General features: G+C 45.1%; 1 protein-coding gene across 1 annotated transcript in view; it reads right to left on the minus strand.

Moving 5' to 3' along the window:
- Nucleotides 1–18,465, minus strand: part of sipa1l3 (signal-induced proliferation-associated 1 like 3) — a 59,943-nt gene that overhangs the window by 27,809 nt on the left and 13,669 nt on the right. Inside the window, exon 2 of the mRNA XM_079271837.1 lies at nt 4,012–4,099. The gene's annotated coding sequence lies outside the window, so the exon portion shown is untranslated. The remainder of the gene's footprint in view (nt 1–4,011; nt 4,100–18,465) is intronic.

Below are 18,465 nucleotides of genomic sequence, written 5' to 3' on the forward strand. Positions count from 1 at the left end.
TCAAACAACCAAACTCCTTCAAATATCTACACAGAATTTGCTCAGAGGGCAAACGCACTTCCAATCTGCATATCTACCTTTTAAATGGTGCTCTTGTTCCACTCAAGTCTTATGAATTTGACTTCTTTCATTCATCTCTGTCAGCTAAAATTCAACCACAAATTTCCCAACACACAGTTTCTTCATTGTATGTCCAGCTGTTACACATCTTACACCACTGACCCTTCAAATGTCACAACTGTGAAACTCTTTTGCGTGATTAATCAGACAGGAGCGGGAACATTATTACTCTTCAGACAAAGCTTCCAGGAGTTAAATCCTATGATTCAACCACAAGCAGAACAAACACAAACCTACACAGCGGTATAATCTGTTGGACTCTCATCTAACCACATTAGATCATCGAAGCACTAGCCTGTAGAAAGCCTACATTAGAAACTACTTTGTTGTGAAAACAACAAATCTCTCTCCAGCTGCCTCAGTTTCTGTGAGCTCTACAAATATCAACTTCTGGGTGGACTATCTCGTTACGAAGTCCAATTTACATCACGTCAAACTTCTCGTTGTGTCCAGGGAGCTCACAGTGGTTTGTGTGTTTTATGAATGCCTTTTATGAGTCCTCTCTGGATTCATTTTTGGCCTCGAGACTGCATTACTCAGTCACACACACAAACCTCAATTCACAGCAAACAAAATCCCCCCTATAGTCATCAGCCACGCAAATGTATCATGTCTTTGTTTTCGGAGAACCACGGGCAAAAGGCTCCCGTTCTGATCATGCTTTCTGACAGAGACTCTCCTCATCCGGGGGGGCTGTCCTGTGATCCGAGTCCCAATCCCAGATTAGCATCCGTCCCCAGCTGCAGGAGCTGCAGAATGGCTTCATTATGTGTGTGAGGTGCCTGATGAGAAAGGGTGTGGTCTGATCTTTACCAGTGACTTCTGCCAGCACACCACCAATTAGAGAGAAAGTTACCCGTTCCTACCTCTTCATGAAACAAGTCTACGAATACTGCAGGGAGGAATATCTAAAAAAAAGTTACACCTCTGGTACGATGGAAAGAATACCAGAACGTCTAGGGCGACCATCTGCCCTGCACAGAAGTGGGGAAGAAGCCAATAAACTGGAGACCAACAAACCACATATCTGCTCTACTGGTGAGATGGACGGGAGCGTAAAGAGCTAGGTGTAATCAACAGAACTATCAAGTATGATTATCAACTAAAAGGATTATATATAAATCCAGAGAAAGAAGAATACAGTAAGAATGGAGCAGACACATGCAGGTTTGGCCCAGACTTCACAAGACAACGTGCAGCCATTTAATGCCTTTTAATTACTCACACATCGTAATTATTTCAGCTTTTGGGGATGTACCTCCCCCTGTTTAGACTCTCCTCGCCTCTCCCATTCATGCTCCCTTCCCTCGTCTCCTTCCACACCCGCTCCTACTTGCTCTGCGTGGTGCAGGCTTGGCCCGTGCGCCACCGACACACACCGAAGCTGGTAATTACACTGGTTAGATGCTGGTAATGACAGAGTTAGCAGAGGAGTACAGTTTCCAGAGGAATGAGTGCACTCTGTGTGGAGGAGGCGCCCAGCTGATGACGCCGCTTGCTGGAATGTCATACCGGGTACGGTCAGACCAGAGATCAGCGCGGAGAGCTCGTTGCAAATGTAAAAGCATCAGCGATGAGGAGAGGTAGACCTGCCAGATTGAAGAAGGGATGTGTGGCGGCAAGCAAAAGTCAAAAGAAGAGATGTACGGGCAAAGACCAAAGGCTTCCGAAAATCTACAATTAACTAAAAGGCGGCTCAAAACAGCTTTTTATAAATCCTTGGAGAAAAAAAACTCCCCCGACATCAAACATCAGCAGCAGTTACTGTAATTGTTTAAATGAAGCCAACGACGCCAGAGAGCGAGCTGCATTGTGGGCTGGTTTGAAGAACAGATGGCTGTACATATGACGGGCAGATGGCAGACAGGAGCAGAGCGGAGCACGACTCTGTGATACAAGAGTGCTGGCGGGGACATCACATCCAGCATCGATGCCACCTCGGCTTCTGGAGGAGCGGACGCACCAGGAGGCGCCATCGGGGCCGAATGACCTCCACTCATGTGGACGTAAAGACTTACTCAAGTTAGAGCCAGCTGAAGTGACAAAAGAGATGATGAGATGATGAAACATGAAAATAATCTCCAGCTATGTGAGACAGTTTGAATCAGATGCAGAGCTGAGTTTTGAACTTGAGTCTTGACCTGGACTTGACCTGCTTTCAACTTAACCTCCTGGCATAGCCTTGCCGCGCCACACACCTGGAATAGTTTCATTGTTTTGCCGATGCATTCAAAGGACTTGGTCTTAGCTAAGAAAACAAGATACTCTCTATCCCTCTATACTTAGAGCGCAGTCGCAACACAAAGGGATCTTTTCACAGCCCAGGAAGAAGGATTGCAAACAACTAAAATGTGATAAATGAAAGATTTATTTTGTTCCCAAGCTATGTAACAGATTTGACAAACAAATGTTATGTTGAGCTGGCACACAAACCCAATGGAGCTACAGCGCTCTGACCCGACGTCACACTGGAACCCAGCTACAAGAGAAGTGTTTTCTTTCCCTGCGGCAGGAAAACTTCTTTCATTCTTTCAAAAATACCGACAGTAGTGGCACCAAATGCTCATGCGCAGCATTCTTTACGTGCAACACTGCAGGCGATCCTGGAAGTCTCGAACTTGAGTGTCAAGACATAAACTGAAGCCCTCCATCAACAACAAACCCTGGACAGGAAACACTGGAACACAACATTGAGATATCAGAACATTGTGCTGGAAGGAAACAGAGGTGGACCCTGGTCTATATTGAGCTTGTACGTGTTTGGTTTATCTGGCGGCGACATCTTTCCCCCTCAGACTGGAGCTCAACTAAGCTGCAGCTCTTTCCCTGTCGCCCCGCTCGGTTTCCTTCCCCGGTCTTTTCCTCAAGTCTCTCCCGACCCCGCTGTCATCATCTCCACGGATTTACATCGACATTGTTTTTGCTCAATCCTGCTGAGGTCGCTGGTGTCACGTCCATCTGCCTGTCTGTCTGTCAGGCTGCAGTTCCACGACACTGAGAAAGCACAGGAGGAGGAGGAGGAGGAGGAGGAAGACCCTCAATCTCTCTGCATGTCCATTAATTCACAGAAATAATCCATTTCATCTCAACAGAGAATTTCTTTTTCACATGACAGGAGGTCAGAGGTCAGCGTGGTGGCAGCCGGAGGGGATTCAGCGGGACACTTCAACAGGGTTAAGACATGAACCTTGGAGGTCTGATTGAAGGAGCAATTAACTGTTTTTGCTTTTAGTATTTAATCCTCTGCTCCATAGTGTTGTGTAAGAGAATAGCATACACCGCTGTAAGATATTTTCATATTTCACAGACATCACAGGCTTAAGAGTAAAACAGTATTGAGTATTCCAGCTGTTGTTGACACTAAAGTTTTAAACCTGAATCAAAGAGAGAATAAGTGAAGCACACAGAACATTGCATTGTGGGAGCGCCCATATAAGTGGACGTTGAGTTGTGTTTGTAGTTATTACTGCAGCTCACCTTCATGGAGGAGAGACTATAACAGGTGACCTGCTTCTCATTATCAGTACCAAATGCAGATGAGGAAGAGGAAGTGCTTTATCTCTGAAACGCAGAGAGCTCACCCCGACACTGACGAGAAATGTCCAGGTCATCAAGTCAATTAGCCTTTTATCAAGTCTCTCTGGTTATATCACCAAACATTCTGCAAGCAAAGCGAGTTGTGTTCAGAGTTAAATCAAAGCACAATACAGACACATCTATAAGTATCAAGACAAGGACAGAATAGGTTCATACTGCCTACACACACACACACACACACACACACACACACACACACACACACACACACACACACACACACACACACACACACACACACACACACACACACACACACACACACACACACACACACACACGTGCTAATGTTACCTTGTTCTCCCTTCAGCTGTGCCGTGTGCAGGTAAAGCAGGTGAGGTTTGACGTCACGATGCAGAAAGGGAAGGCTCAGTATTTTACTCTGCAGGAAAAATGAGAGAAATTGAGAACTTGGTAAAGTTATAGAAACAACATGAGATTTTCGCTCATGCATAACAGGTGAACAAAACGTATTGAACCAATGCGTTTCTTACACGTTAATCTGCACCCTTCCATACTGTAATGTAGTGCTTTGTTTTTCACATCATGTGTGTAGTAGCAATAACTGGGCGTGTGCATGTTTGCTTCTGCAGAGCAGCTGTTATCAGTTCCACGCTCATCAGGACATCCACACAGACATGTGTCTATTGTTTCGGCGGAGGCTGAACAAAGATGCCTCAGGTGGTTTCTCTGTGCAGTATCTGTAAACACGTTTGCAGGCGCGTGCACACACACACACACACTAAATAACTGATGTTTTAGTATTAGTTCAAATACTAAGTAATAGAACCAGATCATCTGTACACTGTAGCAAACAAAACACGTGCTCAGATTTGGTCTCCATCGACCTCTGCGTCACTTCCTTACAACCTGTCTCCATCTTCCAGCTCTTTCTTGAGCATGGATGGAAATATACAGGAAGGAGAGGAGGATAAGTGAAGGAGGCTGTGCACTTCGATTAGAGGTCGAGGGGCCTATGAACAGAGAGGGGGGGGGCTCTTTAAATAGAAGTAGGACATAAAGAGAGGGGTGAAGAGGGGGGGGGTGGGAATAAGCAGACATAATGTCCTGAGGGGGAGGCCCATTACTGTCTGACAAATACAGTTCCAATCAATACTGATCAATCAGAGTCCACTTACCCTGCCACGGCAAGCATAATAGCACTGTCCTGAGCTGAGGGGGGGTCAATGATAGTGAGAGTGTCTATTCTCCTATAGCAAAGCGTCAGCCCTTAAAGTCAGCGGCGTCAGCATGGACTCAAGGCTCTGGCTTCACCCCGCTGCCCTGAAAGGGAAATTAAACTGGAAATGAAAACTTCCCAACCATGGAAGACTTTGCACAACGGACCCCAGCCTCAGTGAAATACTGCAGCTTCTGTGTGGAAGGTAAGCGAATGTGTGCAGTCATTAACACACACACACACACACCCTTCAAAAAGTCAAATTGTACAAACACTGATCAACAAATATACATTTGGGGCAAACTCATAAAAATTGAATCACCTACATCCAGTTATTAATTTTAAAGTTGAATGTAAACTGGCATCATGTGACAGCCTGACGGGTATTACGAATAATGTGATTGAGAATAGATTTAGATGTTTTGTATACAGAAGATGTCATATGTCCAGTTACCCCCGAAGCTGTAAATACAATGTTGTCAAGAAGACTCATTGTTGCCAAAACGTCATCTCATAGTTCCAGTGTACTCGGCATATTATTTGAAAGCACACTCCTGCTTTCATTGCAAGCTGTCCTACTTGTTTTCCACCTTAAGTTTGACAACAAATATCCATTTAAAGTAAATTTGAGAAACTAAGGTGCAACACTCTGGCTACATCACTAAGTCACATCAACGCATGCTCATAGAACATAATGGAGTTGGCATTCAGACAGCGGTAGAAGTATGGAAGCAACTTTTCTGTAGCGTTGACTCATCAAGATGCAGCCAGTGTGTGTGCTTTCATAGAAAACAATAAGCATGGGTGTTTGGACATGTTTTTTGGCAATAATAGGTTTCCACAGAACCTGACTCAGTAGTCTGCCCCAAACTATTTTGCCAAACAACAGCAGGAGTGAAGGGACACAGACGAACGTTATATAGCTGGTCACACACACACACACACACACACACACACACACACACACACACACACACACACACACACACACACACACCTCAAACTGCCCCAGGGTTGATTCATCACCTCTGTGACACACTGTGAGGATCACAAAGTTGGTTTCTGCGGCATTGCTGCCATTCCTGAAGTACCTGTCCCTGAACACTAAATCGAGAGCGCTTCTTTCGACCAGCACATGTGAAAGGTGATGGATCTGAACAGCTTGTAAAGTCCACCGGGTCCAATGAGCCAATAAAACACACGGCAGAACACGCTCGACAGAGGAACCACGAACACCACGATGAAGACAAATGACATCTGTAGCCTCAAACGCCGCACATCTAAACTTCACTGAACCGTGACGTGAAGCAGTGAAGTGCAGAGAGTTGACTTCAGACCACACGTCCACACGCGTCCATCTGTGTGACTCTGGTAAAGTCTTGCAAGTCTGCCGCATATTTAGTCGTGGAGCCTCTGAATCCTTCCAGACAGAATAACTGCCACACAGTCGAAGCACAGTTGGCTTATTCCTTGTGAGTGTCTGTGTACATGACCGCATGTTTTCAGTACAGTAAGTAATAAACTCGTATGTTAGGGAGGTTCCAGAGGAGACTTTTCCTTCACCATCATTGCGTTGATGTTGTGGTTACTGTCACAACAGCGATGCCTGAATATTTGCTGTGTCAGTACTCCTCCAGAGTTCAGCCTACTGAGCCTCACAGACTGTTCATCTGTTGTCTTCAGCTCTGGGTATAAGATTAACGCATGTTACGATATCCGTACATCCTTCATCTGTTACTGCTTATCCTTTACAAACCGGCAAGCGGCTGGAATCGATCCCAGCTGACATGAGGCGAGAGGCGGAGTGCACCGTGGACGATCACAGGTGGAGTTACAGGTGGAGATTATCTGTGCCTCTGTATACGGCACAGATAAATGATTTTTACTGTTGAGCAAAATTAATTTAAAAATACGTTATTAGCATTGCCAGCTTGTGTATTTCGAGATAATAGATGTCAGAAATAAATCCGATCAATAAAACTAATTTAAATTAGTTGCTGGACAGAAAAGCTACTATTTTTAAAATCAATTAATTATTGTTGTCAGGCATCAATGATCCATTTTCTTAAATGTGACATTTTCTCAGTTTAATATTACTGTTAACTGTATTGTTTTTGGTCTGTTGGTCAGACAAAACAAGCCATTGAAAGATTGCGATGTCCATTTTTTCATTAAGCGATAACACAATGCATGATCTTTGCATGTTATGCTGTAGTCTAGCGTGTGTAATGAGAACACATGCTGCAGGAGAGGGAGGGAACCCCCTGCAGAGAGGGGTGGGCAGCCCCATTCACACTCCAACACTGGGAGGCGGGGACACACTTTCATCCTTTCACATCTCCTCCACGCCCCTCCGTCTTCCCCCATGATCACAGCCATCGCATCGTATTCAAATTGAGAGAGAGAGAGACAGAAAGGAGAGCGAGAGATTGGTGTTTGCTTGCTTTGCTTCCTGACACGAGGCTGAAACGCTTCCCGCTGTGGAGGTCTCCATTAGGATGAAATCAGGATGAAACCACACAGTGTGCTCGTAAAGTATCCATGTGTACGCTATAAATACATCCAGCTGAGAGTTCTCCTGATCAATCAGCAGCTGATCAATATGAGTGAAGATGTATTCTAAAATAAGAGATCGATGATCCGCCTATTCTAACGTTCCAGTATGAACTTACAAAGTGAGCGTGCAGTTATCAGGCAGTACGTTGTTGTTCTCGTGTAACTCCCACCCATCAACAGAGGCTGTATGTATCTACTTAGAATGCATTTGGGAAGAAATACTAAACTAAGTATGTGGGCCTTTGTTTATTGATTATTACTTGTTAAGAAACTGTTCATTGCACCATGTTAACAATATTCAGAGCTCAACAGAACAAAAACCTATAAACTAATCACAACTGACATTTCTAAATGTGGACTGAGTGATGTCCACTGGCTTGTGTGCTTCAAATCTGGGCATCATGAGAGGAAAATACAGTGATGAAGTCATATGCGCCACACAGAGCTCCTTCCACCAGAAACCACTTGGAAACGCCGCCGTAGCCGCTTGATCGCTATGCCGGTGCCGGTTGCTATAGGAACGAGAAGGTGCACCGGCGATGTAGGCGGCGGGCCGCCGGCAATCAGGACACGCAACCCGAAGATACGACGCAGTAATCCACACAGCCGGCATCAGCTGGTCACTTTGCAGTGTGATGCGTGTCGCTGCAGCAGACTGCAGCAGAGCTCTCACACTACACCTGCTCTAAACGCTGGACTTGTGCTTCTTGACTTTCTAATTGTGCCTCTGTGTCTGCACCGTGCACCCGACTGTCCGCTGATCTGTTCCCCGTCCCTCTGCGGGTTCATCGCTCGGTCCGTTTCCCCTCTCGTTCTCCCGCAACCACGAGCATCAAAGCGTGTCAGAATGAGCTCTTAACTCTTCAAAGAGGTGAAAAAAAAAGCTCAGGGCTGTAAAAGTGCACTCATCAGCAGACTTCCAGCATCTGTTACTTGTTTTTGTTTCCGTGGCATAATCCAGTCTAGCAAATTCCTTGCATTTCCTATAGCGGGCTGCCTTTAGACGCTATCTATGGTGAGTTAACCAGACACATGCAAAGCTCCAGAGTCGGCTGTAAGGAGCTTGAACCCGGTGACAGAGTAAGTGACTAAGGAGGATTAGCACGCGGGAGTTTAAAGGGTAAACTTTAGTTACTTTATAACTGGAAGTCTACGGGTTAAACAAGTACAAAACACCCCTGTTTGTCTTAAGATTGCTCCTGTGAGTGAGAATGACTTCCTAGTGAGTCCAGGCCTGCATGTCTGGGACATAATCTACTCTGGACGGGGCGGATTCGTCACCACACAGACATTCTCCTGGCTCCTCAAGCGTATCAGATGGCGTCAGGTGCCGGTCGATTACCATCTATATTTTGTCGGCTAGCTACCTGTAGCGGCTGCGGGAGGCCGGGCCGGATTTATCGGACTGTCTAAGAAACTGCCCGACGCATTCCTGTGCAGTGACGCGCAGGTCAGACACAAGAGCAGTCAAACTCTCTGTGGTGAAACGAACACATCACTGATTCTTTGATCCAAACTCAGGCCAGAGGGCACATTCCTGACAAGAACGACACGGCGGCAAAGGAGACACGATATGATGCGATACCTGGCTCTTAAATGCTGAAACAGCTGATATTGTGTTTAGGTTAACACCCATCTTTACAGTTAAAAGCAAATAGCAATACACACAGGACAGAAATAATAAAATACTCAATAAAATAATAATTACACTTCACTGACTGCTCACAATCCCAAAACAAACGGAAAAGAGACAATAAGGAAGCTGCTCTTGGGCTCGGCCTATCTCCCCATTGGTGTGAGGTGATACTGTGTGTGTGTGTGTGTGTGTGTGTGTGTGTGTGTGTGTGTGTGTGTGTGTGTGTGCAGCTGTAACGACAGGTCCTCGGGGTGACTTACACCGTCACAGCTGTTGTAGCTCCCACAGAGACGTCTCATGGGAGAACAGCGGGCTACTGCTGCTCCACGCTGATTAACCCGAGGGCCAAACACTCGCTCTCACGCACAGACAGACAGACAGACAGACAGACAGACAGGCAGGCAGGCACATGGCTGCTTGTTTACTACAGACACTATGGTACAGCTTGGGTGTAACATTAAATTATTCACTAGTACTCATCTTCTGTGACATAAAGGGTCTGGGATTTCCTTTTGTGTGTTTTTACTTCTGTTTGAATCATTTTGTATCTCAGTAATTGCTTTATCTTATCACTTTGCTTAGATGGCTTAATTACTGTGCTGCTAAACTGAGCTGAAATCCAGTTTCCAGTTGTCTTACTATTGTGGTTCAAAACAATAAACAGCAAAAAAAAGAAAACCATCCAACTACTGACACGGGTTTGGTATTCCTGCCAAGAAACTTTGAGTTGTTCTTAGCCAAATATGTTCATCCTATACCGGCACTACACCAATAATGTTAATAATACTGAAGCAGTCACATCACTGATGTAAAAATATACTACTTATACTCAGTAATACAAGTATATTGAATGCTTGTACTTAGAGCTTCAGTTTAATGCTCGCCGAGCAAAGCTAATACATGCTAACGACCTATTTCACACCTTATATCATCAGGATGATCACCAGAATTTTAATTTGAAATGATTCAGTTACTATATTATCATAGGTGTATTGAACCATGTTAATGTCTCAGAATGACATCACTGCTTACTGAATCATTACAGACAGAAATATATAAAAACAATGATTGCGCTTCGTCAAGAGACAGCTGGGCAAGCTAGCCAGCCGGTGCACGGTATCAGTGACACATTTTTATAATTGAGAATAATGTTAAATTCATGTTTGCTCATTTGTCAAGAAGCTGACAGGTCTGTAGGCAGCTCGTGAGTGCACTCAACTACAGTAAATACATCTGTCATGTTCAATCGGTGTAGCACAGCAGTGATTAGCTGGCGTTCGTACTCGGCGTGGCCGAACAGGTGCAGTCAGATAACTGTGTGCTGCGGCAGCGACAGATTAGCGGTTGGCGGTCCTGTTTCTAAAGACTCCGCTGCGTAACGGACCTGGGCAGCGGAGACAGATCTTCTCAGTTCATGTCAAAGCTGTGCACTGTGATTTGATTCCACGGAGAGTTCAGCTACAACACACCATCTGATTGTGGTGAAGGAGTTGGTAATCATTGGTTTATTACCAGAATCTCACACAAACCCCAGAAACACACCGATTGACCCGAGCAGAGGTTTTTAAGCCAACTGACACAGTGGACTGGCGGACATGTTTGCAGCTGTTGTGTTTTGTACATTATTTTGTCAATCTTTTCTCTGACGTGAGGTTTTGACTCCACTACGCATATTTAGAGTTTGGTTCTGAACCTTAATACCATTTGCTGCCGACCAAAATGTGAGCGAGGCATTACTTGTCTCATCTAACTCTCAGCTGGAAAGCAAAGAACTATTCCTTTAAGCACCGCTAGCCGATTTGTTTGTAGTCTTGTTTTCTTCTTCTCTGATCAGATTCAAAAATGAGAATTTCTGAAACCGTAGGCTGTATTTTAACACAGTCAAAGTTATTTTACAGCCGCATTGTGTGAAGACAAATCAAACACTGATTCATTTATGAAGCTCAGCTTATTTTGATAAATATGAGTGAGCATTCTGGAGACGAAATGTTTATAAAACTCGAAACAGGATACAGAAGGTCTCCATGCGGGTGTATTCCCAGGTACTTCGTAGAGGAAGCGGGGGCAGAAGTGTGTCGACATGTAAGTGCGTGTGAGCCTGTACTGCTGGTGATTTTCAAGGTTCTTCCTGTAATGGAATCAGAGCAGTGACAGACTAATGAGGATAAATGATGATGAGGCTTCAGGAATAGAAGGCCCCCAGCGGGGAGAAGAGACGATGTGTCAAACAGCTGGGAGGGAGTCAGGGCTTTCCTCCGGAAGCGCTACTTTTATAGAAACACTATATCTGGCACAGAGGAGCTACAGTATCCACTGAGAGCCCTGTTACAGCTGTGCAATAGGAAATGCTTTAAATAATGATTATCTTGAGGAAACTCCCTCCTTCAAAGGGAGGTCAGGGGTCAGGGTTAACAGCTCGGGACGACTGACCTAAACAGATGTAGTCTCTTTTTCAACAGGCCCCTGATCAGACTTAAATTAGGAGTCCATCTCACTGCTTCCAGTGACCGGATCAGGGAGGGTGAAGTGTGGGGTAAGCCTCAATCAAAACATTCCTAAAGCGCATTCCTCCATGCACCTCGGTAAAAACAGATTATTTAATCAGCACAAGCCCAGAAAAGAAGCCAAAAAAGGGTATTTTAGGCTCAGAACGGGATCTGGCAACATTCAAGAACTACTGAAGAGAGAGAAGATAAAAAACAAATACAAACAGTGAAAACTCAACCCTCTGTATTGATCTCTGAAGTTATCTGGTGTATTAAAACTAGGGGCGCTCCAGTGGTTTAGGGGTTAAGAAACCAAAATGCCATTAGGTCAAGTCCAGTCAGGGCCTTTTATTTTGATTTAATTAAATTAAAAAATTGTATTGTCATTCACCATTTCTTTGTCTCTCCTCGTCACGTTTCCGCTATCTAAAAGCATAAACGTACCCATAAAATACATAAAAAAGAAGATTTAACTTTGTTTGCAGTCAAACAAAGAGGGTCTCTGACACAAACCCAAGCAGTCTCTCTCTCTCTCTCCCTCTCTTTTTTCACCAGGCCTCTCGCGGTTTGATTTCTCTCCCTGAATGCGGCCTTTGACAGAAGAGGCAGTTATTCGGGCCTTATTATGTGAAGACTGAGCGAGCTCCCAGAGGAGAGAAACCTGACTGCTGCAGATCATTTCTCCTTCAGTTACCGTCTCTCCAGAGTGAAGGACTCAAACGGACAAACTCAGGGATCACAGTTCGCTCTTGGGAACAAATGTCACTACACTTGAAAATCAAGATAGTCGGAACAGCGTCATTTATGACGGAGTAATGCCTTTTGAGCTTTGAACCGACGAGTGCAGTTGCCTCCAGCCAGCATTCGTGTAGCTGCATGGCCTAGATAAGCCCAGCTGGCTGAGAGAGAGCGAGAGAGAGCGAGAGAGCGAGAGAGCGAATGGCAGGGCTGAGAGATAGCGGTGAGAGATAGAGATAATAGTGTCCAGCTCCTCTGATGTCTGTTAAAGACTCCTTTGGGATTTCCTCCGTACATTTACTGTAACTGGGTTTGTACAATAGTCGTTGTTTAGGCCAGTGTGGGAACGGTTTGGCATATTGTGGGCGTAATACTGTAAAGTCAAAAGAATCTCACAGCAAGTAACAGCGTTTAACTGATGCAGAATTTAGAGATTATTTAGTGTAATGTCTCCTCCATCAAATAAGAGAGGAAACAGTTTTACTAAAACCTGACGTGAACTGCCTGAGCTTTCTAGATGAAGGAAGTCAAATATATTGGCCTGGATCATACCGTTAACGGCTTTATATTCTTCTCAAACACGCTCCGGTACAAAGTGTAAGCAGAGTGCCTTACAACTACTGAATCTCAACACAACGGATTTAAAATGAAATGCTAAATTTCACTTGATTCACCGTTAACAAAATGACTTCCTGATTATTTGGGCTGCATGCCAGCAGTTAGATGTCTTTAGAAGACGACGAGATCCCAGTATAAGCTATGACTACATGCTAACAGCCTGAATATTTACAGTCAGACACATTTCATTTCAGCTGCTTTGGGAGCTCTCATAGCCAACAACTTCATGCCAAGTTTGGTCGTTGTGTTCGCAGCATTAAACCAGACATGTTCCTGCATTAGGGTGTTGCAGAGGATCTGTAGAGCTGCTATAAAATATAACTACATACACATCAAGGCCACTGCAGCTGTGGCGATACCACGAGGAGACCACGAGGAGTGCGATTGACTCCCTTTTCCATTTCACTCTTCAGTGAAGCCGGACTGAATATCTATAAAAGATACGTCCGTGCGGTTTACTTCTGCCATCGGTATGAGAGAGTAACTGATCCTCAACACAGACCTCAACACACTTCACAAAAGGCGTTCTCCCTGCTGTAAAGAAAGCAATCAAGCCATTTGTTCTGTGCATGAATCTGTGTGTCTCAGTTTTATCGAAACACGTTCAAACAGCACAAACCCACAACCCCCCCCCCCCCCCCCCCCCCCCAAACAAAGCCGCTGGTTGCTAGAACTCCTGGCAAAACAGGAAGAACGACTTCATCACAGCGACGCACGAGGAACAACGAGGATGACTTTGAGCAATCCAGGCAATGGAGTTTCACTACGCCGTGAGTCACTGCACACAGAAACTGGAGGAGAGCTTTGCTTTGTCAGCTGATCTTTTTCAGGGTGCTGATGAAAAAAACATTGATGTCTTTGAAACGGCATATTTGCAAGTAAGAATAAATAAATACGAGGAACAAAACCCCGACCCGTGTTCCTACAGGCCTACAGCTTCCTGTTCACTGTAGCTCTACTTGGTTGGGGAGGGAAATGTTAAGTCACTGGGAGGTCTGCTTAATGAGACAAGCCGGGTCTCTTTACGTGCCACATGTGTTGCAGAATCACACACATACACACTTTTACCACACATCCACACCTTTCCTCTCATTAGTATCTCCTCGGGTTTTTTTTCCACCAATTTTTCCTCGTCCTCTTATGTCTTTTCTCACATTTCTTTTGTGTCATCCTGGCTGCTCTTGCCACCTGTGCACTACTGTTCATTTTCTCTCTTTCCCTGCAAGATGGACAGAGCAGAGAGAGGAAGAGAGAGAGAGAGAGAGAGAGAGAGAGAGAGAAACAGCAGAGCGTCCAGTTCTCACTGGGTGGCCTGTGTCCAAGCTGTTTGCTGACGGCGTGTCACGGAAAGCAGCTCACAATGCAAACGTTAGGCGAAAGCAATACACACACACACACATACACCCCCACACACACACACACACTGTACATTTGAGCATCTAACGAAGCTTCTGCTGCTGCAGCCACCCACTAACCACTTAGTGCTGTGGTTTTGCTCCGATGCTTTTTATAAACACAGACCTGGAGAACATGGGGAACAGGTGTCACACACACACACTCAGTGGCAGGCAGCTGTAGGAGGGTGAACACTGGAGCTGTGAACTCTGAGAGAAACTCGGACTGTTTCAGTTTGTTCTCCTGCCCGTGGCGAGGCATTCACTCAGGCAAATATTGACGGAGGGCAGGCTTGGGCCCTGCCTCTGTGCTCCACCGCATCACCTTGTCCTTAACCACAACACTCGTTTGTTCCTCAATATAACAAAAAGGGAACTTTTTCTGTTGTTCCTGGAAAGACTGTCAGTTCCACATTTCTTTGAAAAAAAAGGCTTGTTGGCATCACAAATGAGGAAGGTTAAAGCAGTGATTCAAACAGTGATGAGTTGGAACAGGCGTGTAATTTCTGATAAGCTGCTACCGGCTTGTCTCTAAATTGACTCGTACAGGATTAGAATCCGGGACCAGTGTAGGGCTGGGCGATATGGCCTAAAAAAAAAATCTCCGATTTTTTTACAAAAAATCCGATTCACGATTTAAATCGATTTTTTTCCCCCAAAATTTTTTGCAGATGACAGAAGCTGTTGAAAACATTTTTTTCTTTTATTTTGTGATGATTTTCCCAAGTAGGTTGATAAAAATAAAGTGCAAACAAAACCTGAACATTGTAGAAAGGTGCCTGTAGTATACAAAAAGTATTTGGTCACTCTTTTGTTTGCCTGAATCATTTAAATATAAAATTAAATTAAACATAACATTAAATGGCATTAAATAGTAGCCTTCCATTGTAAACAACTGTGCAAATGTAACTTTTTACAGTAAGCTTTTCTAACTGAATACACTGATACAAACACAGCATGAAATAAAATGTATATGACCCTTTAACATTCACATTTTCAAAAGTGCAACATCTGATCTAACATCAACATAACATATTTTGCACAGTAAATAAGTGCATGTAAACAAAATCAAGTGCATTCACAACATAACCAACAGTATTAAACAGTAGTGCATGTTTTTTCTAAATATTTTTTGCCAGGAAGACAAGCCTGTCTACTACCTCTGGCTTCAGGCATGCACGGTGGCATGTAACAATGCCCCCCCCACACACTGAAAAGCCTCTCAGAGGGGGCACTTGTAGCTGGCACAGAGAGGTATTTCTTTGCTAAAGTACTTAGCCTTGGAAAGTTAAGTTGGTGACGCTTCCACCAGTCAAGTGGATCGGTGTCTGGGTCAACCTGCTGGACCACAGGTCAGTTGTTGCGGAGTAGAATGACATCCCCTCCAGCTCCGCAGAGATCCTTTGGCGTGTACTATTGTACAGCCGAGGCAAGGCAACGTCAGAAAAATGTTTACGGCTTGGTAGCACGTACCTGGGGTCCAAAGCTTTGAGACGGTGAATAAACCCCGGCTTTTCCACGGTGTATATGGGCACCATATCTTTTGCGATATACATCGCGACTGCATCCGTGATGGCTTTCCACCGGGCACTCTTCTTCTCATGCGGAGCACAGTTGGTGAATGTCTCCAAAATGCTGGGTTGTTGTTGTGAGGTGGCGGCGGCGGCGGCCAGCAGTGAAGCTGCTGGCCGCCATTGTTTTAGTTTGTAAACAATGCGCGCGCACTCTACTACGGGAACCCAACGGGGGGGAGGGGTGGGGGCGATTTTCTCGATTTTCAATAAAACACATCGCCTTAAAGCACACATTCGAATTAATCGATTAAATCGATTTATCGCCCAGCCCTAGACCAGTGACTTGGCAGATGTACGCTTTGCCGACCGCCTCAGACTGGTGCCGCTGGCGAACTCGCAGTCTGTGTAACTGTATCCTGCAGAGGTACATGCTGTCATGCTTTTGTTCTTTGGAGACAAGTAAACCTGATGATGTGCTGCCTACCGACCTTCTGTGGTTGTGGTATTATGGGTTTTTTATGTTTCTTTCAATGTGGGAACGTTGAATAGTTTGGTATGTAGGGAAATACCCGCGAGTTTGATGGGAAGATCAACACCCCTCTCGTTTATATGCCATTCAATATGAAGTGGACGCAGCAGCCGGCTTGGTTTCACATGAAAGTGAAAAGTTAGACTTTGTGGTATTAAAAAGGTTTATGTGCAGGACTATCCCGTGACTTCCTGAGTCTGCCTGCTAACCTACGACACATGAACCACGACAAACCACATGGTTTACACTTACGACTTCGTACGGAAAGCACATAAATATATATAACATGTTAATGAGTGAGCTTTAGAGATACCGGTAGATTCATTTTGTTACCTTTGGACAGAGCCAGGCTAGTCACTTCTTTCTTCTTTGTGCTGTGCTAAGCTGCTGGTTGGAGCTTCATATTAAATACCCAGAAACAAGAAGAGTGGGATCATTTTCTTTTTCAGGTAGCAGTAAGATCACCCATACCTTTCCACAGGTATCAGAACTATATGTATGCACATAGAAGGAGCAGCTGGTTAAGAGTTTGTCTCCACTACACTGGTCTGTGCCGTTCCAGGCCAGGTCAGACCCGGACTTACAGACTCAGAGCAGGCGTGCTTCTTAACGATGCAGAGGGTTAGTTTTGGACATAATTTGCACTCCTTTCAAACCTTGATTTAACATGTAACCTAGCACACAATATAAACACCAATTTCCTATAAAGTAGTCCAAAATTCCACCGCATTTATGGGAGAAATGCTTTAAATGAAACTCATGAACACCGGCCTTTGGAAACAGTTCTAGTATGGTGTAGCTCTTCTACAGCACAGAGCACTATTGGTCACTTCAGCAGAGATAATGTAGTCTTGAGGGGACAAAGATCTTTTATGAGATGGTAATAATCAGTCTTCATGGCTGCCCAAGCTCATCAGGTCTTTCATGCAGCGTTGGACAACACACCGTCGTACTGTAGGCCGCTTTTAAAGAGGAGTTCTGCCATGGCTAAGCAACTTGGACTTGGCCAAAACATGCATACAAAAACACAAACACAACCCCTTTTAGATCACATCACTCATTGTGTCTCATCAGTGTGCCCCCCCCTTCTTCTGAAGCAACTATTTGACACTCTGCATAAAAAGCCCAATTTGTTCAGCAGCCCAGCCTGTGCTCCCCTTCACACAGACCCTTCAGACAGCACTCCCTTTCAGCGCTAGAATCAGCTTTTGTTCATTATAAATCTCACCCTCTCCTCTTCCCCTTAGCAGGCACCGGGATGAAAGTACCCAGAGTGAGTGCAGGAGATGAGGGACATTAAGAGAGGTATGAGAGGTGAGACCGAAATGATTTGAAGGAAGGCGTCAAAAAAGACGGATATGAGAAGGGACGCAGAGAGCAGAGAGTGTTTGTTTTGGGGGAAAGAGGGATAAAATAAGGACAGAGTAGCAAATGAGGAAGCGTGGCTGACCCCGATTCTGCCATGACTCCACTCTGCTAGAAGGAGGGGGGGGAGTCCAGACGTAAACCTACAGTGACAGGGCTGCTGCTGCTGCTCCAACAACGCACCCCCCCCCCCACCACTGAATCAGCCTTGTTCCTCCTCCATCCCCGCTCTTCCACTTGCACAAAAGAGGGAAACTTCTTCAAATGTTGTGTGGATATCCGCTACGTTGTGAAAGCACAACATGGGACAGTAAGCCCATCTTAAAACTCAAGAACATTCAGCCACACTAAAAATGCTTTGTGCACAATATGGCTTCATTAATGTGGCGGTCTGCATTTCTCTGTGCAACCCGTCCATGCATGGGAAAAAGGGAGAGAGAAGCCTGCACATAAAGAATGCAAGGAAGGCGGCGTTATGAGCCCGTTTTATTAGGAGAGGGAGCCCCCGCACAGTGTGGGGAAAACAGGCATGTGATGCTGGATGGAAGCTGGGAGGAGGTGGACTCAAACCGGACTGTAGTCCAGAGGCCAGTCCAGCACAAGCCAGTCTGGGGGGGCTGGCTATGAGCGCTAGAATGGCCAACAAGGAGGCTCACTTAAAACCACAGCAGGGCTCCTTCACTGGTGTGTTTATGAGCAGAGAACTGCCTGACAAGTTACACACACACACAC

Source organism: Melanostigma gelatinosum, assembly GCF_949748355.1.
Source record: "Melanostigma gelatinosum genome assembly, chromosome: 7".
In the NCBI taxonomy this organism is placed as follows: domain Eukaryota; kingdom Metazoa; phylum Chordata; class Actinopteri; order Perciformes; family Zoarcidae; genus Melanostigma; species Melanostigma gelatinosum.